Below are 11,252 nucleotides of genomic sequence, written 5' to 3'. Positions count from 1 at the left end.
CAATCGGCGGCGGCGGGCGTTTGCGGGGCGGCCACGAGCTGGGGGTGGGGGGCGGGTAGGGGAAGGAGGCCAGGCGAGGAGAGGAAGGGGGCTGGAAGGTCTCCACCTTGGCGAGTCCAGCCGTGGAGGCGCATCTTGTGTGAGTGTGAGTGAGTGAGTGTGAGTGTGTGTGTGTGTGTGTTTGTGTGTGTATAGAGAGACAGCCCCCCACCCCGGCCCACCGCTCCCTGCCCGCCCCGCCCCGCCCCGCCTGTCACCCCCGTCCCTCGGAGCCCGCCGGACCCGGCCGGTGAACTCAACAGGCCCGGCCCGGCGCGGGTCAGCGCCGGTGCGGGGCCTGGGGCGGGAGGAGGCGGCGGGGAAGTGCAGAGAGGCTCGGCTTCTTGAGCGGGGCAGGGGCGCCCTCCGCCGTCTAGGGCCACACCACCCTGAACGCGCCCGACCTCGTCTGGTCTGGGAAGCTAAGCAGGGTCGGGCCTGGTTAGTACTTGGATGGGAGACCGCCTGGGAATACCGGGTGCCGTCGGCTTCTTCTTTTTTTTTTTTTTTGTTTTGCCTCCTGTTCTGTCCCCTCTCTGGGAGCGAGGCGGCGGCCCGGGGTGGGGGTCACCCCCACCCTCAGCGCCCGCCGCGGTGCCTGGCGCCCCAGCCCGCACCGTGGGGCCTCCTCTTGTCCCAAGCCGCGACACCGCCGTCACGCGGCAGCATGCGTGGCTTCTGGACTGTCAGGTCTCAGACCAAAGGTCTGCTCTGTGGGAACCGACACGCTGGAGGAAACCTTGAGAGTCTGAGAGGGGAGGGAGTTCCAGAAGAAGGCCAGGATGTCATTTGGAGGGAGTATGTGACCAGAACTCGTCCCGTTGCTTTTGGGGTTCTATGGGCTACACGTAGGAATCTTTGGTGGTGGCACCTGATGTTGGGGGATCCGGAGTCACACCCAGACCTGCTCCACAGGCCTCCTTTTACTTTTCTCTTCGGATTCATTATCTTTAAAAAGTGTCTCTTATCTCTATGATTGCATTTTCTTTTCTCTCTCTTTTCAAGCAGATGATGGGAGTCCAAGTATTAAGGTGACATGTGTTGCCCGTGCCCCCCTCCCCCCTGTGTTCTTATTCATTTACCTCTGATGTCGTTCCAGCGTATTGTGGGGGTACCAATGTTAGGGTCGGGTACGTTGCCCTCTCCCTGCCTCCCCCCTCGGGTCAGAGCCTCAAGTGCGCCCATCCCCCAGTCGGTGCGCACCCACCCCATTCCTAATGGAGGTGTATGCCCATCCCCTCCCCCCACCCGCCCGACACCCACCCGATGAAGGTGATTCCTCTGTGTCCACTTAGGTGTCCATCGGTTCGTACCCATTTGCTGGTGAGCGCGAGCACGTGGTGCTCGTGTGTCCATTCTTGGGCTACCTGGCTTACTGGAACGGGTTCCAGCTCTGGCCAGGAGAACCACGAGAGGTGCCCTCTCACCGCTGCTCCTCCTAGCTGAATAGCACTCCGTGGTGTCCACGCGCCACATTTCATTTACGCACTCGTGGGTCGATGGGCACTCGGGTCGCTTCCAGGTCTTTGCGATTGTGACTTGTGCCCTGACTCTAACCCTAACCCTTACCCAGCCCGTCTCCTCCTCGGCCCCTGCCTGACTGACTCCTTCCCGCCCGGCCTGTCACCGTCCTCTGCCCCTGCCTGACACGCTCCTCCCCGCCCGGGCCGTCACCGTCCTCGGCCCCTGCCTGACGGGGCTCCTCCGTCGCCTGGGCCTTCCAAGGGCTTGGTGTGGACGCTGGTTCCAGGACGCCCTCCCAGGAACCCGGTAGCAGGGCGGCCGCAGCGTCTCGCGCCACCCAACCGTCCGCCGGCCGGCGGCCGTCGCTAAGTGGCCTGCGGGGGACGTGCCCCCACTGTGGGGCGGGCGCCCAGCCTGGTGTCTTCTCTGAGGCCCCGTGGCTGCTTTCCCCCCCCCCCCGCAAGGGGAGAGCCGCGGAGGTGGGGACCGCCTCCTCGTGGGGACGTACACCCAGCTCTCCACGTCGGATTCCGGGGCTCTCTGTCCTGCCAGAAGGCCCAGCTGGCCTGCGGGTCCTTAGAGTGGCAAAAACATCCGAAAACTGAGATTGAGGGTCCGGTGGTTGTCTGCACTTTTGTGCTGGGCACCCCAGGGAGGCCCGGGGGCTGGCTGGACAACGCGGTCTGCTGGGCAGGGGGGGGGGGTTTGGAGGAGCAACTGATGCCCTTTGCACTTTGGGTAGCAAGTGTCTGAGGTGTCTCTGAGCCCTGCGCCATGTCGGGGGTGGGGGGTGGGAGGTCGGGGGGGTGGAGGAGCAGGAGGAGGAGGAGGAGGAGGTGGGAAGGGCCGTGGCCTGCAGTCGTCTTCCCGGGGTGGCTTCTTCCACAGGCTGCTTGGCCTGGGCTCCCTGCACCTGGGCCTTTGGAGGACTGGCCCTGTGCTTGCCAACGCTTCCCCTGCAGGGACCCAGAGCTGGGAGGTTGCATCTCTCAGCCCTGGGTCGGGCAGAGCCCCAGCGGGCCATGCCCACAACCTCTCTCAGCACGGGTCCCCCAGAAGGCTCCTTTGGGACCAGGATTCTCTTGCGGGTGACTCTTTAAGGTCTGGCCCCTGGATGGAGGGGCACCAGGAGTAGAGGAGCAGGAAGGGGAAGGGGGTGGCCATGCGAGGGGACACTTTCAGGCCAAGTCCCAGCTTCAGCCTGATCCTCCTGGGAACCCCGGGGTGTACGTCACACCTCCTGGTTGTCCCGCTCTGAGACAAGGAGCCGGGCTTCGCATTCCCCCAGCAGCCAGTCGTGGGCTGAGGACACCTGGGGCGTTGGGAACTCCCTGGCTTCTCCTTGGCTTAACATCTGGAGCTGCTTGTGAATCGTGCCGCCACACACACCCGAGTGCAGGTGTCTTCTGCACAGACTGCGGGCCTCGCTCTTCTGAATGCCGCTAGCTCGCCACCCACCCACGGGTGAACCTGGTCAGGGTACTTTCTCTCGGGGGCAGACTCTGATCCTGGCGGGCTACCGGTGTTTCTGTTTGCTCGTTTCTTTCTTCCATTTCGGGAAAGGCTTCCTTACTGGGTGTGGAAATCTCCTATGCCTTTCCTCGCCTATTCTGTCAGCTTTCAAATTCTCTTTCAGTTGCCACCCTCACAGATGGATTAGGAAACTCTTTCCGGTGCACTCATTAGTGAAATGACCTCAATGAAGCTGGAATCCAATATCTAATCGCCGATTTTTAGCGAGTCCACACGCCAGGGTGGTCGGGGTCCAATGCAGCCCCGGCCAGGCCCAGGCCCCTTGGACTGGGCCACAGGAGGACGCAGAGGAGGGTCCCGGCCCCCCCCCCCCCCCCCCCCCCGGTCGCGTTGCCGGCAGTTCTCCAAGGGCTTGGGCGTTTTCCAGAGGTAGGAGATGGAGGGGACTGATTTCTTCAGCGCCCCACAAACCACGCCACCCCACCCATGGGACACATCCCTAGAGAGAGAGAGAGACGCCCCATACACTCGCTCCCCTCCCCCATGCGCTGTGCCCCAGCCCGGGCCCGGGGGAATAGGCGGCAGCCCACCCACAGGGTGGGGGGCCCAGCTGAAAGGGGTTGTCGGGGAGGGCGGCCCCTGCCTGGGGTCAAAGGGCGGGCGATCCGCGCGTGCGCAATCGGCGGCGGCGGGCGTTTGCGGGGGCGGCCACGAGCTGGGGGTGGGGGGCGGGTAGGGGAAGGAGGCCAGGCGAGGAGAGGAAGGGGGCTGGAAGGTCTCCACCTTGGCGAGTCCAGCCGTGGAGGCGCATCTTGTGTGAGTGTGAGTGAGTGAGTGTGAGTGTGTGTGTGTGTGTGTTTGTGTGTGTATAGAGAGACAGCCCCCCACCCCGGCCCACCACTCCCTGCCCGCCCCGCCCCGCCCCGCCTGTCACCCCCGTCCCTCGGAGCCCGCCGGACCCGGCCGGTGAACTCAACAGGCCCGGCCCGGCGCGGGTCAGCGCCGGTGCGGGGCCTGGGGCGGGAGGAGGCGGCGGGGAAGTGCAGAGAGGCTCGGCTTCTTGAGCGGGGCAGGGGCGCCCTCCGCCGTCTAGGGCCACACCACCCTGAACGCGCCCGACCTCGTCTGGTCTGGGAAGCTAAGCAGGGTCGGGCCTGGTTAGTACTTGGATGGGAGACCGCCTGGGAATACCGGGTGCCGTCGGCTTCTTCTTTTTTTTTTTTTTGTTTTGCCTCCTGTTCTGTCCCCTCTCTGGGAGCGAGGCGGCGGCCCGGGGTGGGGGTCACCCCCACCCTCAGCGCCCGCCGCGGTGCCTGGCGCCCCAGCCCGCACCGTGGGGCCTCCTCTTGTCCCAAGCCGCGACACCGCCGTCACGCGGCAGCATGCGTGGCTTCTGGACTGTCAGGTCTCAGACCAAAGGTCTGCTCTGTGGGAACCGACACGCTGGAGGAAACCTTGAGAGTCTGAGAGGGGAGGGAGTTCCAGAAGAAGGCCAGGATGTCATTTGGAGGGAGTATGTGACCAGAACTCGTCCCGTTGCTTTTGGGGTTCTATGGGCTACACGTAGGAATCTTTGGTGGTGGCACCTGATGTTGGGGGATCCGGAGTCACACCCAGACCTGCTCCACAGGCCTCCTTTTACTTTTCTCTTCGGATTCATTATCTTTAAAAAGTGTCTCTTATCTCTATGATTGCATTTTCTTTTCTCTCTCTTTTCAAGCAGATGATGGGAGTCCAAGTATTAAGGTGACATGTGTTGCCCGTGCCCCCCTCCCCCCTGTGTTCTTATTCATTTACCTCTGATGTCGTTCCAGCGTATTGTGGGGGTACCAATGTTAGGGTCGGGTACGTTGCCCTCTCCCTGCCTCCCCCCTCGGGTCAGAGCCTCAAGTGCGCCCATCCCCCAGTCGGTGCGCACCCACCCCATTCCTAATGGAGGTGTATGCCCATCCCCTCCCCCCACCCGCCCGACACCCACCCGATGAAGGTGATTCCTCTGTGTCCACTTAGGTGTCCATCGGTTCGTACCCATTTGCTGGTGAGCGCGAGCACGTGGTGCTCGTGTGTCCATTCTTGGGCTACCTGGCTTACTGGAACGGGTTCCAGCTCTGGCCAGGAGAACCACGAGAGGTGCCCTCTCACCGCTGCTCCTCCTAGCTGAATAGCACTCCGTGGTGTCCACGCGCCACATTTCATTTACGCACTCGTGGGTCGATGGGCACTCGGGTCGCTTCCAGGTCTTTGCGATTGTGACTTGTGCCCTGACTCTAACCCTAACCCTTACCCAGCCCGTCTCCTCCTCGGCCCCTGCCTGACTGACTCCTTCCCGCCCGGCCTGTCACCGTCCTCTGCCCCTGCCTGACACGCTCCTCCCCGCCCGGGCCGTCACCGTCCTCGGCCCCTGCCTGACGGGGCTCCTCCGTCGCCTGGGCCTTCCAAGGGCTTGGTGTGGACGCTGGTTCCAGGACGCCCTCCCAGGAACCCGGTAGCAGGGCGGCCGCAGCGTCTCGCGCCACCCAACCGTCCGCCGGCCGGCGGCCGTCGCTAAGTGGCCTGCGGGGGACGTGCCCCCACTGTGGGGCGGGCGCCCAGCCTGGTGTCTTCTCTGAGGCCCCGTGGCTGCTTTCCCCCCCCCCCCGCAAGGGGAGAGCCGCGGAGGTGGGGACCGCCTCCTCGTGGGGACGTACACCCAGCTCTCCACGTCGGATTCCGGGGCTCTCTGTCCTGCCAGAAGGCCCAGCTGGCCTGCGGGTCCTTAGAGTGGCAAAAACATCCGAAAACTGAGATTGAGGGTCCGGTGGTTGTCTGCACTTTTGTGCTGGGCACCCCAGGGAGGCCCGGGGGCTGGCTGGACAACGCGGTCTGCTGGGCAGGGGGGGGGGGTTTGGAGGAGCAACTGATGCCCTTTGCACTTTGGGTAGCAAGTGTCTGAGGTGTCTCTGAGCCCTGCGCCATGTCGGGGGTGGGGGGTGGGAGGTCGGGGGGGTGGAGGAGCAGGAGGAGGAGGAGGAGGAGGTGGGAAGGGCCGTGGCCTGCAGTCGTCTTCCCGGGGTGGCTTCTTCCACAGGCTGCTTGGCCTGGGCTCCCTGCACCTGGGCCTTTGGAGGACTGGCCCTGTGCTTGCCAACGCTTCCCCTGCAGGGACCCAGAGCTGGGAGGTTGCATCTCTCAGCCCTGGGTCGGGCAGAGCCCCAGCGGGCCATGCCCACAACCTCTCTCAGCACGGGTCCCCCAGAAGGCTCCTTTGGGACCAGGATTCTCTTGCGGGTGACTCTTTAAGGTCTGGCCCCTGGATGGAGGGGCACCAGGAGTAGAGGAGCAGGAAGGGGAAGGGGGTGGCCATGCGAGGGGACACTTTCAGGCCAAGTCCCAGCTTCAGCCTGATCCTCCTGGGAACCCCGGGGTGTACGTCACACCTCCTGGTTGTCCCGCTCTGAGACAAGGAGCCGGGCTTCGCATTCCCCCAGCAGCCAGTCGTGGGCTGAGGACACCTGGGGCGTTGGGAACTCCCTGGCTTCTCCTTGGCTTAACATCTGGAGCTGCTTGTGAATCGTGCCGCCACACACACCCGAGTGCAGGTGTCTTCTGCACAGACTGCGGGCCTCGCTCTTCTGAATGCCGCTAGCTCGCCACCCACCCACGGGTGAACCTGGTCAGGGTACTTTCTCTCGGGGGCAGACTCTGATCCTGGCGGGCTACCGGTGTTTCTGTTTGCTCGTTTCTTTCTTCCATTTCGGGAAAGGCTTCCTTACTGGGTGTGGAAATCTCCTATGCCTTTCCTCGCCTATTCTGTCAGCTTTCAAATTCTCTTTCAGTTGCCACCCTCACAGATGGATTAGGAAACTCTTTCCGGTGCACTCATTAGTGAAATGACCTCAATGAAGCTGGAATCCAATATCTAATCGCCGATTTTTAGCGAGTCCACACGCCAGGGTGGTCGGGGTCCAATGCAGCCCCGGCCAGGCCCAGGCCCCTTGGACTGGGCCACAGGAGGACGCAGAGGAGGGTCCCGGCCCCCCCCCCCCCCCCCCGGTCGCGTTGCCGGCAGTTCTCCAAGGGCTTGGGCGTTTTCCAGAGGTAGGAGATGGAGGGGACTGATTTCTTCAGCGCCCCACAAACCACGCCACCCCACCCATGGGACACATCCCTAGAGAGAGAGAGAGACGCCCCATACACTCGCTCCCCTCCCCCATGCGCTGTGCCCCAGCCCGGGCCCGGGGGAATAGGCGGCAGCCCACCCACAGGGTGGGGGGCCCAGCTGAAAGGGGTTGTCGGGGAGGGCGGCCCCTGCCTGGGGTCAAAGGGCGGGCGATCCGCGCGTGCGCAATCGGCGGCGGCGGGCGTTTGCGGGGGCGGCCACGAGCTGGGGGTGGGGGGCGGGTAGGGGAAGGAGGCCAGGCGAGGAGAGGAAGGGGGCTGGAAGGTCTCCACCTTGGCGAGTCCAGCCGTGGAGGCGCATCTTGTGTGAGTGTGAGTGAGTGAGTGTGAGTGTGTGTGTGTGTGTGTTTGTGTGTGTATAGAGAGACAGCCCCCCACCCCGGCCCACCGCTCCCTGCCCGCCCCGCCCCGCCCCGCCTGTCACCCCCGTCCCTCGGAGCCCGCCGGACCCGGCCGGTGAACTCAACAGGCCCGGCCCGGCGCGGGTCAGCGCCGGTGCGGGGCCTGGGGCGGGAGGAGGCGGCGGGGAAGTGCAGAGAGGCTCGGCTTCTTGAGCGGGGCAGGGGCGCCCTCCGCCGTCTAGGGCCACACCACCCTGAACGCGCCCGACCTCGTCTGGTCTGGGAAGCTAAGCAGGGTCGGGCCTGGTTAGTACTTGGATGGGAGACCGCCTGGGAATACCGGGTGCCGTCGGCTTCTTCTTTTTTTTTTTTTTGTTTTGCCTCCTGTTCTGTCCCCTCTCTGGGAGCGAGGCGGCGGCCCGGGGTGGGGGTCACCCCCACCCTCAGCGCCCGCCGCGGTGCCTGGCGCCCCAGCCCGCACCGTGGGGCCTCCTCTTGTCCCAAGCCGCGACACCGCCGTCACGCGGCAGCATGCGTGGCTTCTGGACTGTCAGGTCTCAGACCAAAGGTCTGCTCTGTGGGAACCGACACGCTGGAGGAAACCTTGAGAGTCTGAGAGGGGAGGGAGTTCCAGAAGAAGGCCAGGATGTCATTTGGAGGGAGTATGTGACCAGAACTCGTCCCGTTGCTTTTGGGGTTCTATGGGCTACACGTAGGAATCTTTGGTGGTGGCACCTGATGTTGGGGGATCCGGAGTCACACCCAGACCTGCTCCACAGGCCTCCTTTTACTTTTCTCTTCGGATTCATTATCTTTAAAAAGTGTCTCTTATCTCTATGATTGCATTTTCTTTTCTCTCTCTTTTCAAGCAGATGATGGGAGTCCAAGTATTAAGGTGACATGTGTTGCCCGTGCCCCCCTCCCCCCTGTGTTCTTATTCATTTACCTCTGATGTCGTTCCAGCGTATTGTGGGGGTACCAATGTTAGGGTCGGGTACGTTGCCCTCTCCCTGCCTCCCCCCTCGGGTCAGAGCCTCAAGTGCGCCCATCCCCCAGTCGGTGCGCACCCACCCCATTCCTAATGGAGGTGTATGCCCATCCCCTCCCCCCACCCGCCCGACACCCACCCGATGAAGGTGATTCCTCTGTGTCCACTTAGGTGTCCATCGGTTCGTACCCATTTGCTGGTGAGCGCGAGCACGTGGTGCTCGTGTGTCCATTCTTGGGCTACCTGGCTTACTGGAACGGGTTCCAGCTCTGGCCAGGAGAACCACGAGAGGTGCCCTCTCACCGCTGCTCCTCCTAGCTGAATAGCACTCCGTGGTGTCCACGCGCCACATTTCATTTACGCACTCGTGGGTCGATGGGCACTCGGGTCGCTTCCAGGTCTTTGCGATTGTGACTTGTGCCCTGACTCTAACCCTAACCCTTACCCAGCCCGTCTCCTCCTCGGCCCCTGCCTGACTGACTCCTTCCCGCCCGGCCTGTCACCGTCCTCTGCCCCTGCCTGACACGCTCCTCCCCGCCCGGGCCGTCACCGTCCTCGGCCCCTGCCTGACGGGGCTCCTCCGTCGCCTGGGCCTTCCAAGGGCTTGGTGTGGACGCTGGTTCCAGGACGCCCTCCCAGGAACCCGGTAGCAGGGCGGCCGCAGCGTCTCGCGCCACCCAACCGTCCGCCGGCCGGCGGCCGTCGCTAAGTGGCCTGCGGGGGACGTGCCCCCACTGTGGGGCGGGCGCCCAGCCTGGTGTCTTCTCTGAGGCCCCGTGGCTGCTTTCCCCCCCCCCCCCGCAAGGGGAGAGCCGCGGAGGTGGGGACCGCCTCCTCGTGGGGACGTACACCCAGCTCTCCACGTCGGATTCCGGGGCTCTCTGTCCTGCCAGAAGGCCCAGCTGGCCTGCGGGTCCTTAGAGTGGCAAAAACATCCGAAAACTGAGATTGAGGGTCCGGTGGTTGTCTGCACTTTTGTGCTGGGCACCCCAGGGAGGCCCGGGGGCTGGCTGGACAACGCGGTCTGCTGGGCAGGGGGGGGGGGTTTGGAGGAGCAACTGATGCCCTTTGCACTTTGGGTAGCAAGTGTCTGAGGTGTCTCTGAGCCCTGCGCCATGTCGGGGGTGGGGGGTGGGAGGTCGGGGGGGTGGAGGAGCAGGAGGAGGAGGAGGAGGAGGTGGGAAGGGCCGTGGCCTGCAGTCGTCTTCCCGGGGTGGCTTCTTCCACAGGCTGCTTGGCCTGGGCTCCCTGCACCTGGGCCTTTGGAGGACTGGCCCTGTGCTTGCCAACGCTTCCCCTGCAGGGACCCAGAGCTGGGAGGTTGCATCTCTCAGCCCTGGGTCGGGCAGAGCCCCAGCGGGCCATGCCCACAACCTCTCTCAGCACGGGTCCCCCAGAAGGCTCCTTTGGGACCAGGATTCTCTTGCGGGTGACTCTTTAAGGTCTGGCCCCTGGATGGAGGGGCACCAGGAGTAGAGGAGCAGGAAGGGGAAGGGGGTGGCCATGCGAGGGGACACTTTCAGGCCAAGTCCCAGCTTCAGCCTGATCCTCCTGGGAACCCCGGGGTGTACGTCACACCTCCTGGTTGTCCCGCTCTGAGACAAGGAGCCGGGCTTCGCATTCCCCCAGCAGCCAGTCGTGGGCTGAGGACACCTGGGGCGTTGGGAACTCCCTGGCTTCTCCTTGGCTTAACATCTGGAGCTGCTTGTGAATCGTGCCGCCACACACACCCGAGTGCAGGTGTCTTCTGCACAGACTGCGGGCCTCGCTCTTCTGAATGCCGCTAGCTCGCCACCCACCCACGGGTGAACCTGGTCAGGGTACTTTCTCTCGGGGGCAGACTCTGATCCTGGCGGGCTACCGGTGTTTCTGTTTGCTCGTTTCTTTCTTCCATTTCGGGAAAGGCTTCCTTACTGGGTGTGGAAATCTCCTATGCCTTTCCTCGCCTATTCTGTCAGCTTTCAAATTCTCTTTCAGTTGCCACCCTCACAGATGGATTAGGAAACTCTTTCCGGTGCACTCATTAGTGAAATGACCTCAATGAAGCTGGAATCCAATATCTAATCGCCGATTTTTAGCGAGTCCACACGCCAGGGTGGTCGGGGTCCAATGCAGCCCCGGCCAGGCCCAGGCCCCTTGGACTGGGCCACAGGAGGACGCAGAGGAGGGTCCCGGCCCCCCCCCCCCCCCCCCGGTCGCGTTGCCGGCAGTTCTCCAAGGGCTTGGGCGTTTTCCAGAGGTAGGAGATGGAGGGGACTGATTTCTTCAGCGCCCCACAAACCACGCCACCCCACCCATGGGACACATCCCTAGAGAGGGAGAGAGACGCCCCATACACTCGCTCCCCTCCCCCATGCGCTGTGCCCCAGCCCGGGCCCGGGGGAATAGGCGGCAGCCCACCCACAGGGTGGGGGGCCCAGCTGAAAGGGGTTGTCGGGGAGGGCGGCCCCTGCCTGGGGTCAAAGGGCGGGCGATCCGCGCGTGCGCAATCGGCGGCGGCTGCGGCGGCGGCGGCGGCGGCGGCGGGGGCGGCCACGAGCTGGGGGTGGGGGGCGGGTAGGGGAAGGAGGCCAGGCGAGGAGAGGAAGGGGGCTGGAAGGTCTCCACCTTGGCGAGTCCAGCCGTGGAGGCGCATCTTGTGTGAGTGTGAGTGAGTGAGTGTGAGTGTGTGTGTGTGTGTGTTTGTGTGTGTATAGAGAGACAGCCCCCCACCCCGGCCCACCGCTCCCTGCCCGCCCCGCCCCGCCCCGCCTGTCACCCCCGTCCCTCGGAGCCCGCCGGACCCGGCC

At 64.1% G+C, this 11,252-nt stretch overlaps 3 non-coding genes across 3 annotated transcripts; all 3 read left to right on the top strand.

Annotated features, from left to right (window-relative positions):
* The first annotated feature begins 410 nt into the window (after window positions 1–410).
* On the top strand, window positions 411–529 carry LOC142868436 (5S ribosomal RNA). The gene has a single exon (XR_012917438.1). It is a non-coding gene; the product is annotated as a 5S ribosomal RNA (ribosomal RNA).
* Window positions 530–4,063: 3,534 nt separating this feature from the next.
* On the top strand, window positions 4,064–4,182 carry LOC142868435 (5S ribosomal RNA). The gene has a single exon (XR_012917437.1). It is a non-coding gene; the product is annotated as a 5S ribosomal RNA (ribosomal RNA).
* Window positions 4,183–7,711: 3,529 nt separating this feature from the next.
* LOC142868434 (5S ribosomal RNA) lies at window positions 7,712–7,830 on the top strand. The gene has a single exon (XR_012917436.1). It is a non-coding gene; the product is annotated as a 5S ribosomal RNA (ribosomal RNA).
* Window positions 7,831–11,252: the final 3,422 nt, after the last annotated feature.

Source organism: Microcebus murinus, unplaced genomic scaffold (genome assembly GCF_040939455.1).
Source record: "Microcebus murinus isolate Inina unplaced genomic scaffold, M.murinus_Inina_mat1.0 scaf031_hap2_Mmur4.0, whole genome shotgun sequence".
Lineage (NCBI taxonomy): Eukaryota > Metazoa > Chordata > Mammalia > Primates > Cheirogaleidae > Microcebus > Microcebus murinus.
Note: the sequence above shows the minus strand (reverse complement) of the source record. Positions and strands in the feature narration are given on the sequence as shown.